Genomic DNA, 16,217 nt, shown 5'->3' on the forward strand with positions numbered 1-16,217 from the left:
CTGCATTCTAATATAGGCAGGGTTATCAGATCTGGGCTGCAAAACATGACAATCACATAAAAGCAGCATTTTAGAGCTGAAGTAAACAATATACCGCTTAAAGTTATTTATCTTAGAAGGAAAAAAAAATTACAAATTTAATAATATCCAGGATGGTAGGAATGCCAGATTGATGGAGAAAATTGAGTTAAATATCAATATTTTGGAATTGCATTTTCTGTTTTTTATGCGATGTTGATAAAATGGACCATGCATGTGCATTAAATAAATAAATATTCTACTTTTCAAAGTGGCCAATACTTTCATAAGTTCTATTAAAAAAGCAGAAAAATGTAAAAAAGTCTATTTGAGTATGTGGTATCTAAACAGTCCAAACTTCCATACCCCCTTTTGGACCTCTTAGAAGCATCTGGTTCCTTCTATACCAAAGGAATAATATTTATTTTGTTTTATCTATTTATTTAACTACCCCCTTTTCCCCTTTTTGGTCCCACCTACTTTTCCAGACCACAAGCACATTTTGAGTGGAGTTTTTGGCAACTAATCCAGGACTGAATGGGGCTTTCAGTCTGCAAAATGTTAACCACTCCCAGTTTAAAGAGGAAGTTAAGTGACTATGCTGGGAAGTTTGAGATTTTTTATTTTAACTCAATAAGAGTGACACATTTGCATGTGTGATAAATGATAGGTGGCAACATAAAGTTGCTCAACATTCGGTCATCTAGTGATCATTTGGATCTTTTGCAAACCAGATATGTCAACTTATCACCTACCTATTGCCTATTCTGACTACCAGAAATTAAAATTCTGATTAGTACTTGATTATTGTAAATAACCAAAGTAGCAGAAACAGAAGGCCTACAAATTACTGCTCTATTGTTGATCCATGATCCTCCGTCCTATAATATCATTTAAAAAAATAATGATGCTGTGGTTAGGTACAAAATAAAAATTATTCCAGAACTTACTTTTTAGTATTCAGTGGCTACAATTAGTACAAGAAAACAAAAACCTGCATTCCCCCCACCCCAATTTGATAAAAGAGAATTTGCATTCAAAATGTATGAATCAGTTTATGGGCATAACGAAAGCAAAGATAGTTTTTCTGGTTAGACATGTATAGAGTGGTACAATGAATTATAATAATAATAATTTATTAGATGTGTATTCCGCCCCTCTCCGGAGACTCGGAGTGGTTCACAACAATAATAAACAGTGTACAAATCCAATACTTAAAAACAATTTAAAACCCCTACCATTAAAATAGTCACACAACCCAATCAAACCATACATAAACTGTGATAGCCAGGGGGTATATCAATAACCCCCATGCCTGGTGACATAGGTGGGTTTTCAACAGCTTGCGAAAGGCAAGGAGGGTTGGGGGCAGTTCTAATCTCTGGGGGGAGTTGATTCCAGAGAGCCAGGGCTGCCACAGAGAAGGCTCTTTCCCTGGGCCCCGCCAGACGGCATTGTTTAGTCTACAGGACCCGGAGAAGGCCAACTCTGTGGGACCTAGTCGGCCGTTGGGATTCGTGTGGCAGAAGACGGTCTTGAAGGTATTCTGGTTTGATGCCATGTAGGGCTTTATAGGTCATTACCAACACTTTGAATTTTGACCAGAAACTGATCGGCAGCCAGTGCAGGGCATGGAGTGTTGATGAGACATGGGCATATCTAAGAAAGCCCATGATGGCTCTCGCAGCCGCATTTGTCTTTTCTTTATTTTATTTCTATGTCTTACTGTTTGTCTACACTTTGCATAACTTTATTTTCCACGAAAGGGAACCTATTATAGCTCCATGCATATGTTTACATATATTTTTAATTTTATAAAATTCTCAGGGAATGAGCTTAGTGTTTTTGAACCTATTTAATCATGAAGTGCCCAAAGATTGTTTGTTAAACTTCTTGTCTTTCACTGTAAATAATATGTCCCATGATCTGTATTCTTCCTAACTTCTCATGCTTCAATTAAATCCCAAGGGACAAAACTCCTGCTGTGCACATCACCCCTGTAGTCAAAATATCATGTCTGCCTTCCAGACAGTGTGATTTTGTATTTAGAATTATCCATCTTTGATACTAGTGTGTACATGAAAAATCAGTGACGCGGGACATGGATATGTCCCATCAATATGCCAACATCTTCAGGGAACAAGAGAAAGAAAATTGGATCAGCCATCTTCATAGCTGATCCAGTTTTCTTTCTCTTGCTCCCTGAAGATCTTTATTTACAAGACATTCGTTAATGCCATTTTCACCATCTGGGCCTATGGAAATGAATCTTTTATCAAATTCCATCATTACAATAACTACAATAACCCAGAATACACCAAAAGTCTAACTAGAACAGGGGTGTCAAACTTGATTTCAATCAAGATCACGTGAAGTGTTAATACCACTTTATAAGGCCTTGGCAAGGCCACACTTGGATTACTGCATTCACTTTTGGTCGCCACGATGCAAAAAGGTTATTGAGACTCCAGAAAAAAATGCAGAGAAGAGAACAAGATGACTGGAGGCTAAAACATATGAAGAATGGTTGCAGGAAATGGGCATGGCTCATGGAAAGAAGGACCAGAGGAGAGATGATAGCAGTGTTCCAATATCTCAGGAGTTGCCACAAAGAAGAAGGAGTCAAACTTATTTTCCAAAGCACCTGAGTGTAGAACAAGAAGCAATGGGTGGAAACTAAACAAGGAGAGAAGAACTAAGGAGAAACTTCCTGACAGTCAGAACAGTTGATCAGTAGAACAGCTTGACTCCAGAAGTTGTATATGCCCCAACACTGGAAGTTTTAAAGCAGATGTTGGATGACCATCTGTCTGAAGTAGTGTATGGTTTCCTGCCTAAGCAGGGGGTTGGACTGGAAGACCACCAAGATCCCTTCCAACTCTGTAAATTTTTTCAAATCTGTTCCTCAATGCCATTCTACAAACTTCAGATCTACCTAGAATAATTTGAGAATATCATATATATTTATTTATTTACTTACTTACTTACTTACTTACTTACTTACTTACTTACTTACTTAATTACTTAGTCCAGTTTGTAGATTGTGCCAAGTAATTCAAAAGTACATCATTATTATTATTATTATTATTATTATTATTATTATTATTATTATTTAGATAAATAATAGATATTAGATATTAGATTATTTATTATTTATTACATAAGCCAGCCCCCTCCGAGGACTCAGAGTGGCTCACAACAAAATAAAATATCACAAATCCAATATGTTAAAAAAAGCACATAAAAAACCCATTATTAAAACCATACAATTCAGTCATACCATACACAAATCTACCATAGCCTACATAGGTGGGTTTTGAATAGCTTATGAAAGGCAAGGAGGGTGGGGGTGGTTCTAATCTCCGGGGGGACTTGATTCCAGGGGCCACCACAGAGAAGGCTCTTCCCCTGGGTCCCACCAGATGACATTGTTTAGTCGACAGGATCCGGAGAAGGCTGACTCTGTGGGACCTTATCAGTCACTGGGATTCGTGTGGCAGAAGACGGTCCCGAAGGTATTCTGGCCCAATGCCATGTAGGGCTTTATAGGTCATTACCAACACTTTGAATTGTGACCGGAAACTGATCGGTAACCAGTGCAGGTTGATATATAATATAGAAAGTCTCCTTTCCACTGCTTTCACTTCTCTGGAACCTTAGTGGGTATGTGTTATATTCCTATTTTCCAGTTCCAAGAGTTTCCCATGTTTCCTACTGACAGGCCAACCAGTCCAAGAGCAATCACCCAACTGCGCTAATTCTATTTGACTTGATCATCTATTGAGCAGGAATGTTAATGAGCCTCCCTCTTCCAAAGATAGAAATCTCTGGGGAAAGTAGGTAGGAGGAAGAATTGTAAAAAAAAGAACCCCAAACATAATTATTTTTATTTTCATATTCCTCCTGCTGGCTCTGTCCAATAAACTCACATTAAGGGTCAGTGCCTGGTGGGGACAACACCCGGAAGTCACTGGGGTCTTTGCTTTCAGGGTGGCCAACTGACATGCCTACTTATTGAGGGCTGTAGGAAACCTGTGACATAATAGGCAGAGGTACAGCAAGGAAGGAGCTAAGTACTTACACAGGCAAATTAGACTTGACAAATGCTAAGCAGCTCTTCCATTATGAGAATTTTTCCACCCTCTCTGGTGTTTTAAATTTAATGCATGATGAAAGACCCAACAATAATAGGCAATGGCTTTATTGGTGATTTCAATGAGTCCCACTTCCCAGTACAGTGGTATCTCTGCCTACAAACGCCTCTACTTACAAACTTTTCTAGATAAGAAACGGGTGTTCAAGATTTTTTTGCCTCTTCTCAAGAACCATTTTCCACTTACAAACCTGAGCCTCCAAAACTGTAACTGGAAAAGGCAGGGAGAAGCCTCTGTGGGGCCCCTCCAGGACTCTCCTGGGAGGAAACAGGGTGGGAAAGGTGGGGAGAAGCTTCCATGGGGCCTCTCTAGGAATCTCCTGGGAGGAAACAGGGCCTCCACCCTCCCTGTGGTTTCCCCAATCACATGCATTATTTGCTTTTACATTGATTCCTATGGGAAAAATGGCTTCTTCTTACAAACCTTTCTACTTAAGAATCTGGTCATGGAACGAATTAAGTTTGTAAGTAGAGGTACCACTGTATTCCAATACTATATGCATTCCAAAGGCAGCATGAAGGTAGATGAAGAACTAGGAACATTCTTATTTAAAGCTCTTTGAGAAAATTCTCAGGAGTACCCCTCCCCATCTCAAAACGTTGATTTCCTTGGCATTCATAACAAAGAGCAATAGATGCTCACATTGGATTGAAGCAACCTTTCTGAATGCCAAGCCAACCAATTTGTGGCTGCAGCAGGATTTTTCTTCAGGAATTAGCCAGCAACCACTTCTTTTGGTTTCTCCCATTACTATTTTCAGGACAAATGAATGGCTTTTTCGGTTTGAATGTATTAACAGTTGTCTCAAACTACGCTCCTGAAGATGATTTGTTAGAATATATTCCCCATAGATATGACATTAACAATCAGTGATGAGCAAAAATTACCTATGATCAATTTTTTAAAAAGATTGTTTGAATCTGAATGGCAAGTGTAAAAATTCTAGATGTGAACATGAAGGAACCTGATCAGTATAATCATTGCTTATGTCATGCCCATCTTCCATGATGTATCGGATCTTCTAGGCTCCATGAAAAACTGACATTAAAAATTATATTTTCAAGAAATCCAGATATTCTGAACTAGTTATTAAACTCTTTAAGTAGTGTGAAATATACAACAGAATGTAGTGTTAGCTATTAGTATTATCTATTGAGAGAGAGATTTAGAAATATATTTCTAATCCTAATCCTGATACTTGGTGACTGATTTGCAATGGCAATCGAGCCCAGAATTATGCTTGTTAAGTCATGCCAGTCATTAATCAGGTCACCATTTGTCCAGGCCCAATTTTACAAACTTTTTGTAGCAATCATTAAGTGAACACAGCAAACATGTGGCTGTTGTAAAGCAAATCCCTCCAATGTAAAGTGAGCACTATGGGTTGATAAGCAAATTCATTATTCCACAATGTGCGGGACTTTTTATTATTATTATTTGCTGCAAACCAGAAGCAAACTTCAGTTTCTGGTATACAAAAAATCACGGAACCCCAAGACACTGCCAATGGCCATAAATGTGGACTGGTTGCTGAGCACCCAAAATGCAATCATTTGAATAAGGAGTGGGGAGGAATTAGGTGTTGTAACTTGAATCTTAATTGTAAGTAGCCTGGGGGTGTCTATCATATCTTCAAGCAGTCGCTAAGTCAAAGACTACATGAATTAAATAACCAATTGATAGCAGTGATCCATAGGGAACAGAGTTTTTGAGCAGAAAAATAATCAAACGATAAGTCTGTTTGTCTGTCTGTCTGTCTATCTATCCATTCACTCACTCACTCACTCACTCACTCACTCACTCACTCACTCATTCATTTGACTTCTATGCAGCCCAATCCCGAAGGACTCCGGGCAGCTTACAATATAAATAGATACAAAGGGATAAAAAAGAAGTCAAATATTATCTTAAACTAAAACATTTACTACTGATTTACCATTGTATTTTATGGTTTTTTATTATATTTTGTGAGCGCCCTGAGTCTTCTGAGAGTGGCGGCATAGAAATCCAATCAATCAATCAATCAATCAATCAATCAATCAATAATGCCCTTCCCCCACACATGCCCACAACCCCCCCCCACTGCCCCTCCACGTGCACACAAGCTCCTTGCGCTGTCCTCCTACACATAAACACAGATCTCACTGAAGCGTCCTGACTTCCGGTAGGCCCATTGGATTGTTTTTCATTCTCCCCAGAGTTCAGGAAAGCCTGGGCACGTCGAAAAATGACCCAATGGGAAATTACTTTTCAAATTTTCGGTTGGCCATTTTGGGCCATTTTTCTCCATCCCCAGGCCTCAGGAGGCTTTCCTGAAGCTTGTGGAGAACGAAAATGGCTGGAAAAGGGGGCAAAAATCAATTGGCCAGCATGCACATGTGCGCTGAATATGCCAACACTTCATGTGCCCTCAGATATGGCTCCATGTGCCACCTGTGGCACACGTGCCATAGGTGTATAGGTGTATCGCCTACATCAACCCACACATACACAAACTATTTCACACACTATTTCACACATTGTCTTTATTTTTTCTGTCTTTCTGAGAATATCATCTGCTCTAGAGAGAGATCTGAAAGTTTCATTTAATTTTATGTTTTCCTGTTTGACAATATATATATACACATATACCATGGCTACATGGAAACTATTGGCAGCATCTCTCCTGAAATTCATTGGATAATATCCATTGGCTCAAAATCAAGCACATTTTCAATAAGCCATCTTTTCATTACATAATACCGTAAATAGATTTAATGTATGTTAGACTGATCTCTCACTTTACAAATGGAACCATATGGGCTAGAGACATGTGATCTCTCACTTTCCATGCCAATCCATTGACAGTATTGTTGCTTTAATTAAAATACCTTAGTTGCAAACAATCAGTAATGAATATACAGTATAAATGTAATGCTAATTGTTTTGCCTAAGTAAATGGTACTTGGCCATTGTCTGAGTTGACAGTTGTATAAAATAAACTAAGTTGTTTTGGTGGTTTTGATCAGTGGATGAAGTTTACACTGTATTGAGATTCACATGCCAATATTTGCAAATCAAATGCTATTAAAGATACAGTTACCATAGCTGCAGGTTAAAAAGTTAGCTCCATTTAAAAACAAATATAGATAATTATGCACAGACTTGCGCAATAACCAGAAAAGCAGTTAAACTAGAATATACAATAATAAAATATTTTAACAGTGGAAAGATAGTGGTTCCAAGATTTTACACTGTTGACTTTTTATTGAATTTAATGACAAAATATACCATGAGAAATGTTGGATGTGATGTAGAAATTGGAATTAGAATTGTGAAGGAGAAACATAAACATCCTCAACAATGCTGATTTTGAAGGACGAAGCAAAGAAGATTTAAGGAGTCTTTATTGAAGGAGATGAAACACAAAACTGGCTGCTCTTCAAATGATGCACTTATTTTGATTCACCTGGTCTGTACTCAAAAGGTAAAGTTTATCCTGTCCAGTTGTGTCTGACTTTAGGGGGAGATGCTCAACTCTGTTTCTTAATCAAGGGAGCCAGCATTGACCAAATACACTTTCATCATCATAACATCAGCATGATTATACAGGAAGGTGCATGGAATACTGTTTCCTTCCCATCAAAGTGGTACTTATTTATCTACTTTCATTTGTATGCTTTCAAACTGAAAGAATCAGGGAGCAGCTAGCTTGTCTGAGTTTCTTCCAGTCTTGTTTCCCAGGACTTAAGGAATGTGCAACATTCTTTGCTTATATAATTATTCTTGTCTATTTTCCTTAAAACCTTTTCCATGATTCTCTACACTCTACTTCACTCTAAGGCCTCATCCAGTGTTTCCAGCATCTGGAAGCATCATTTGCAAATGCTGAAGCAGCCCTCAAAATTATACTAAATATTTCATCTCTTCATTTCATTCATTCCTACTGGCCATAAATATGCAACATTCTTGCACATTAAATATCTGTCTGTAGTTACTACTCAGCAAGTAATAGGCAGTCCTAGAGAAGGGCGATGTAATTCTTGCCTTCTCTTTTTTACTTTGTGCCTCTTGAGAGCTGCAAATCACAATTAGAATAATGCTGAATATTTATCCCACCTACTTGTAATTATTGTAGTCATATGTTGCTCTTTTACAGGATCTTGAGATAGCATGTGAAATGTCTACACTGAAAATGAGTTTGAGTGAAGAAAAAGCAAATGCAGGATCAGGGGACAGTAGGATTGCATTCAGTTAAATTAAAACACATTAAGTCAGATCTGAAAATGTAACCAATTTGGGAAAGGAAAAATTTGTTTGCTGGTTCCAAACTGACATTGCATTATCACTCAATAGGAACTTCCCATGTTGTAGAAGCCATAGAAGACTTCTATGGGAGATGTAAGAGCCCTAGCATGCATCTGTAGAGCAAACAGTGCTTTGAGAATCCCAGTTAGATGGACCTAATAAGCACAAGACAAAAAATCTGCGGCAACATTGGTGTCCACAGGTATTATACTTTTGAAATTAATTGTATGCCTTTTTCTTCCCAATCCTGCCATATGGATTGATGTTTAGAGCCTATTAAATGCAATTAAGATTGTGCTTATTTCTGAGTAACAGAAATAAACACAATTGTAATTCCTTATTTCTGGGTGACTTTGAGAAACACAGTCAGATGCATGGGTCAATTACTCACAAGGAGTTGCTAATTTCCTAATCAAATTCAGAACTTCAGGATTCTTTCAGGAAATCATTCTTGTACCTTTGCTTTCTAATGTAGAATAGAATTCTTTATTAGCCAAGTGTGATTGGAGATCACACTTGGAATTTGTCTTTGGTGCATATGTTCTCAGTGTACATAAAAGAAAAAGATACATTTGTATCTTGTACTGTATTGTATATCAATTTCTGCACAGACTATTTTTGTTTCTTTTGCAAAGTAAGACCTTATTATTTTAGTTTCCATAATGTAGGGATGTTACTATTATTTTCGCCCCGAGTCTTCGGAGAGGGGCGGCATACAAATCTAATAAATTATTATTATTATTATTATTATTATTATTATTATTATTATTATTATTATTATTATTATAATTTGTCTTTGGTGCATATGTTCTCAGTGTACATAAAAGAAAAAGATACATTTGTATCTTGTATTGTATATCAATTTCTGCACAGACTATTTTTGTTTCTTTTGCAAAGTAAGACCTTATTATTTTAGTTTCCATAATGTAGGGATGTTACTATTATTTTCGCCCCGAGTCTTCGGAGAGGGGCGGCATACAAATCTAATAAATTATTATTATTATTATTATTATTATTATTATTATTATTATTATTATTATTATCATCATCATCATCATCATCATCATCATCATTATTTCACTATTTTCCCATCATCAAATTATGTTATCAACTTGTGACATATAGGACCACCTTTCCTACATTCAGTTTATTACCAATAACAATAGCAATAGCATTTAGACTTATATACTGCTTCATAGTGCTTTTACAGCCCTCTCTAAGCAGTTTACAGAATTGGCATATCTGGGTCCTCATTTTACCCACCTTGAAAGGATGGAAGGCCGAGTCAACCTTGAGCCGGTGGTGAGATCTGAACTATTGAACTACAGCTAGCAGTTCGCTCAAATAGCCTGCAATGCTGCATTATAACCACTGCGCCACCCCGCTCATATTGTTTTCATAGCTTAGTTTGCACTAGTTTTAATATGTCTCAAGTCCCCAATTTTTTTTCATTATCTTCAGAAGGTAAATTCTATTGATATCAGGGACTTTCAACAAAGCCAGAAATATCTACTGGTGTGTGGTCCTTCTTGAACATAATTACTCTTTGGTAAAGGCTGACATAGACAACAATAACAACAATTTATTACGCCTGCCTCATTCCAGAGGATTATGAGCCAGAGCCCGCCCTCTAACATCTAATGAATGTCATTTTGTGGTCATGCAAGCAAAGGCTGATTGAGTTGCAAGGATTTTGATACAAGAAGAGGAAAATGTCATATTGGAAACCTCAGAGATAACTCAGAGTTGATCTGGCATAACTTCCTGTGGATTAGGAACATCTTCTGGACTAGGAGAGTTTCGGGTCTTCTGATCTTATTGGTCCAGAATAATAGAAACTGAGTAAAGGTCAGGAAGTCCAAAACTTTTTGAGGTGGGATTATTCTATAGAATTCCCATATGTTTCCCCCCCTGACCCTTGCAGTGATTAAACAAATTTAACTTAGTTTCTTCTTTGGCCCTCACACTAGCATTTATGAATCATCAGTATTAATTATTTTAATGCTGATAATTAATTAATTAATTAATTAATATTTAATAATGAACTATTAACTATTACTCATGATTAGATTATGAATGATAGTTCTAACTATTTATTAATTTTAGAATCCAGTCAGCAATCAAAGTTCTCTGGACAGATTATTAGACACTATCAAGGCCATATTTTTTCAACTGTGAATGGTGGAAATATGTTAGTTTTAAAAATGCTATACCAGCACATGGAAGTGCTATTTTCTGCAATTAGTACTACGGTATACTTTTTTGTTTTTTGGTAAATGTACGGTATATGTGAATATCTTGCTACTTGCCTTCAAAAGTTGACCCTTGTTGTCTTTATGGCCTCGTACAGAGGCAATTACTTCTCCAAGAAGCACAACAGACATGTGATTTTGGCTTTTAGGAGAGATTTTGACAGTTGACTATGCAACAGGACTAACAAATATGAATGTCCTATCTCATCTTTTTCCAGGGCACCCACAAATATCAATGATAGAGGCACCTAATTTAAGAATCTCATAATTTTATGTTTTTAAAAGGTAATACACTATATTATAAGATGTTGTGATATCTAATTTATATCTGTTTAAAAAGAGACTGAGCTAGAAGACCTCCAAGGTCCTATTCTATTCTGTTCTGTTCTGCTCTGCTCTATTCTACTTTACTATACTATACTATACTCTATTCTGAAACTGAACTATAGTTGAAATAAAGAGAAGAGACTTGGGTATCTTTTCCATAAAACAAATAAAAGCTTTTTTTAAAAAAAAGAAAGGCAGAGAAGCAAACTTCAATGGCCTCTTGAAAATGCTTAGTCAGAATATATCATTTGCAAAATAGTTTAAGAAACATTTTGGACAAGATTCTGATAACCAAAATGAAACTTTTTAAGGTCAATTTCTAGCAAAGGCAATGCTTAATGATTCGCTTAGTTTTAGGGGTCTGCAAATTGTGGCTGTGGAACCACATGTGACTCTCTGGGCCTTCTGCTGTGGCTTCCTGTCACCCTGTCATGGCAGAGGGATGAAAGAGCCATCGTCCTGTCATGGCAGTAGTGTGCCCGAGACTTAGTGCAAGAGCAAAGCGCCTGTCTACTTGCCTCTGCATGACAACAGCATTCTGCCTTTACTGTGGTACGTTTACTGTTGCCTCTCTGTCTCTGAAAGAAGGCAGTGTGGAGAAGTGCTCCCCTCCCCCACTGAGCCCTGAGCACAATAGCCCAGTGAAGGGAGGGATGGCACAGCAGGACCAGGAGATTATACACTAGAGGAGGAGGGGAAGAAGGAGGGAAGCTTCCACCTTGGGTTGTGCTCATTCCTCAGCCAGCCCAGATTTCCAAAAGGAAGACCTATAAAACCCTTCATGGCATCGGACCAGAATATCTCCGGGACCGCCTTCTGCCGCACGAATCCCAGTGACCGATTATGTCCCACAGAGTTGGATTTCTCCGGGTCCCGTCGACTAAACAATGTAGTCTGGCGGGTCCCAGGGGAAGAGTCTTCTCTGTGGTGGCCCCGACTCTCTGGAGCCAGCTCCCCCTGGAGATTAGAACTGCCCCCACCCTCCTTGCCTTCTATAAACTCCTTAAAACTCACCTCTGCCATCAGGCATGGGGGAATTGAGGCATTCCCCCTCCCCCAGCCCTATACAATTTATGTATGGTATGTCTGTGTGTATGTCTGGTTTAATAATGGGGTTTTTAAATGTTTTTTAAATTTATTAGATTTGTTGTGAATTGTTCTATTGTATGTTGTGAGCCGCCCCGAGTCTACAGAGAGGGGCGGCATACAAATCTAATAAATAAATAAATGAATGAATGAATGAATGAATGAATGAACGAACGAACGAACGAACGAATGAATGAAAAATGGGTAGTAAAAAGCCCCAAGGAGAGCATGCTGGACTTTCTGAGAGAGTGAGAAGAGATACAGAGACAGGGAGCGAGAGGGGGGTGAGATACACAGAGAGGGGGGGGGAGAGAAAGAGAAAGAAAGAAAGAGAAACAAGAGAGAGTGGGTGATAGACAAAAAAGACAGAGGAAAGAAAGAGAAAGTTGAGAGGGAGGGATGGAAAGGGAGATAGAGAAAAGGAGAGATGAGAGAGAAAGAGAGATGAGAGAGGGAGGTAGACAGGGAGAGGGAGATACTTATTTCCCATAGAAAACAAAACATGGGGAGTCACAAAACCTGAGTAGGTGTGGCTGGAGGGTCATGACTGGGTGGGAGTGAGTGGCATTGAGTTGGCCATAGCCATCCAGGTTTTGAGACTCCTGTTGTTTTGTTTTCTGAGGAAAATGGGCCATGTGGCTCTTTGAGTGTTTAAGGTTGCAGACCCATGGGTTAGTTCAAGGGTAGATGGATGAAACTAAAGAGAACGAGGATGAAGTTTGAAGAGTGTATAGATTTTGTCACGAGGTCCTAAAGATCTTTTGATTTTCGGAAATGTACTTGCATTTCCAGATAAATTTGTATATTCACTTGTGATGTTATTTAAAGATTTATCACAGGACTAAGAAAATAATATAGGGGAATAATAAAGGAAGCCAAAAGATCAACTCATAGGATTTAGTGTATAAGATGCTTATTGATTAATAGTGTTTAGTCTTTCTGGTCAACATTGACTTGGATCCAGTGCTGTATAATATTCCAGAGCATCCTTCAATCTTCATTCTTGCATTCTACTTCAATACCCAAGCCCCAAATCAACACATTCTATCCATAGAGTGTATTATGATTGTCTTTGTGCCATTGGTTGGTTAAACCGTTCTGCCAAACCATACTCTTCTGCAGGAAAGCAAGCTCTTTACCTGATTTTGGGGAGACCCCTTCCAAAAACAACTTGCATTCATAGATTTATTGGTGTGCATTTATGAAGACATTATTACTGACTATATTTCCTGTGATTGTACCCGTATATTTAAACTGTAATCAATTGCATTTCAAGGAAAGGAAGGAAGGGTTGACCCACCATTCCTCTGAATCAGTGCCAATTTCTCTCTGTGTGCGAGTTGTCTCTGACCTTCTCTTACTTAATTCCCAGCTTCTGAAACTTATTAGAAAATAATTGTATTATCTGTTGTAATCAGTTAAGTTTAAGATTGAATAAATGAAAAGACAACTTGAAGCTTTTGGATAATACTTTTATATGAAATAAAAAATGTTCATTAATACTTTTTAAGATCTAAATTTCAGATACAATTGCCCAACAGTTTTATTATTAATTAAAAATAGTTATTTTGAGCATGATTTGCTGATTTAAGTATGCACCTTCTCAAGTAATGTAGTCACCTCATAGGACTTTTCCAACTCCCTATTTATATTGTCAAGAGATTGTTTAAAAACATTCTTATGTGAAAATTGCAACCTACATCGAAAACCAGCACCTCAGAGAAGTGCTTTAAAGATTATCTTCTCTTTCAACTGCTAAATTTGGATCCACTGTGAAGTTTTCATGTGAAGGTATGTACTATATAAATGCAGTATAGTCTTTCAAGAAAATTATACTGTGGTGAGAAACATTTTAATTGAATGCATTTGGTACCCACTGCAATGGGTATATTAGTATGGGTAGATGTAGGGTGATTAGCATTCCTACATCCTAGATGATACATCTTTTGACATGTTCATTTAACTCATCCCTATTTGTCCACGTAGCAAAAGGCCATTTACAGAATTTATTACAATAAATCATGGGACAGGTCAAGAGAATACAAGAAAGCTGATTTGGTCTATACAGGGGTAGGCAAAGTTGGCTCTACTATGACATGTGGACTTCAATTCCCAGAATTCCTGAGCTAGCATGATTGGCTCAGGAATTCTGGGAGTTGAAGTCCACAAGTCATAGAAGAGCCAACTTTGTCTACCCCTGGCTCTAGTAGAAAGAATAGACACCAGGTTAAGAAAACAGGAGACTGTGATTTCAAGTCTACCTTAGCCGCGAAAGTCAGCTGGGTGACTTTGGGCCAGCCACTCATTCTCAGGCCAACCCACTTCACAGTGTTGTGTTGTGGGAAAAATAGAAAATAGAAGGAGGAAGGTGTGTTGGATGTGTTTGCTGCCTTGAGTTATTTATAAAAAATAACAGTGGTGTGATACAAATACATAAATAAAATACATGTTAAATGGGTAAATGAAGAATGTAAAAATAAAATAAATGGATCACTTAATGTAATAAATATGTAGAAATCATATTAAGAACCTTGAAATAATTTATTTATTTATTTATTCAATTTTTATGCCGCCCTTCTCCTTAGACTCAGGGCGGCTTACAATAGGTTAGCAATAGCACTTTTTAAAAAACAGAGCCAGGCTATTGCCTCCACAATCCAGGTCCTCATTTTACTCACCTTGGAAGGATTGAAGGCTGAGTCAACCTTGAGCCGGTGATGAGATTTGAACCGCTGACCTTCAGGTCTACAGTCAGCTTCAGTGGCCTGCAGTACAGCACTCTACCTGCTGTGCCACCCCGGCTCTTATTGGCAAGGACTGCACATAAATGTCAAAAACATTGGTTGAAGTCATTGGCTTATTCTATGAAATAAAAGACCTGGGATTTTTCATATGGACTTTCCAGACAGGAATAATGCACACTATACCTGTGATGCTTTGAAATGAAGGCTGCCATAACTGTAAAACTCTGAGAATCTAGGAAAAAGAACAACTTGGAATAAATCTGTATCCACAGTTTTGATTTCTACCTTGCCATTTAATTTCTTGGCTGTTGAATAAAAGGTCTATTTCAGAACAAGTATTTCATTTCTGAATCCAATGGTGGTCAAGATGAACTAATAGATAGATATGGTATATATCCTTTGGGCATGAAGCAAATACGCTGCATGCTTACCTATTGAAGAACCATTTATCTGAAATGCTATATGTTTTCCTGTTTAAAGAGGGGGTTAATGAGAAGACCTCAAAGGTCCCTTCCAATTCTTTTATTCTGTGACCACTAAGAAAAATGGTTTCTAAGCCCTTTTGAAGTCATGGATGCTACATATTTTAAGTGGACCAGAATCTGATTTAGAGCCCTATTTGTGTTTATTCAAACATATTCTATTCAATACATGCTGATTCTCAATTAATTTCTTAATATTTATACCTGGCCATAAGATTTATATCAGAAGACAGCAAAATTCCTCTAGAACCAAATAGGGATGCATAGAACTTCAGGACAAACTATAAGTTTGAAAGAGTTTTTTAACTAGAAGGTACAAGTAGCATGAAATTCCTTCCAGTCCTTTCTTATAAAATCTACCTAGATAAAATTAGCAACTGGATGTGTAATTATATTATGTTGTAAAATAATTAACAACCTGATGTTGTCATGCCTTGTTTATAAACTCAACAATTGTTTTTCTATCGCGATTTATATTTTAATGCAATATGAAAACCTAATAAATTGTGACTCAATCATATCATACAAGTTAAGACAGCTGATACATGACCAAGGAGAGATTCAACCTTGAAATAAGGAAGAACTTCCTGACGGTCTGAGCGACCAGTGGAACGGCCTGCCAGAGGAGGTTGTGAATGCCACAACACTTGACATATTCAAGAGGAGATTGGATTGCCATCTGGATGGGGAGCTGTAGGGTTTCCTGCTTGAGCTTGATTGGACTTGATTACCTGCAGGGTCCCTTTCAACTCTAATGAAATAAATAAATAAATAAAATTTAATAAATTATTATTATAATCAAACCATTTTGTAGAACCTATACCTTAGAGCCTTACCTGAATCCTGTCCAAGCTGAATCTCAAATAA

The sequence above is a fragment of the Erythrolamprus reginae genome, chromosome 3 (assembly GCF_031021105.1).
Source record: "Erythrolamprus reginae isolate rEryReg1 chromosome 3, rEryReg1.hap1, whole genome shotgun sequence".
NCBI lineage: Eukaryota > Metazoa > Chordata > Lepidosauria > Squamata > Dipsadidae > Erythrolamprus > Erythrolamprus reginae.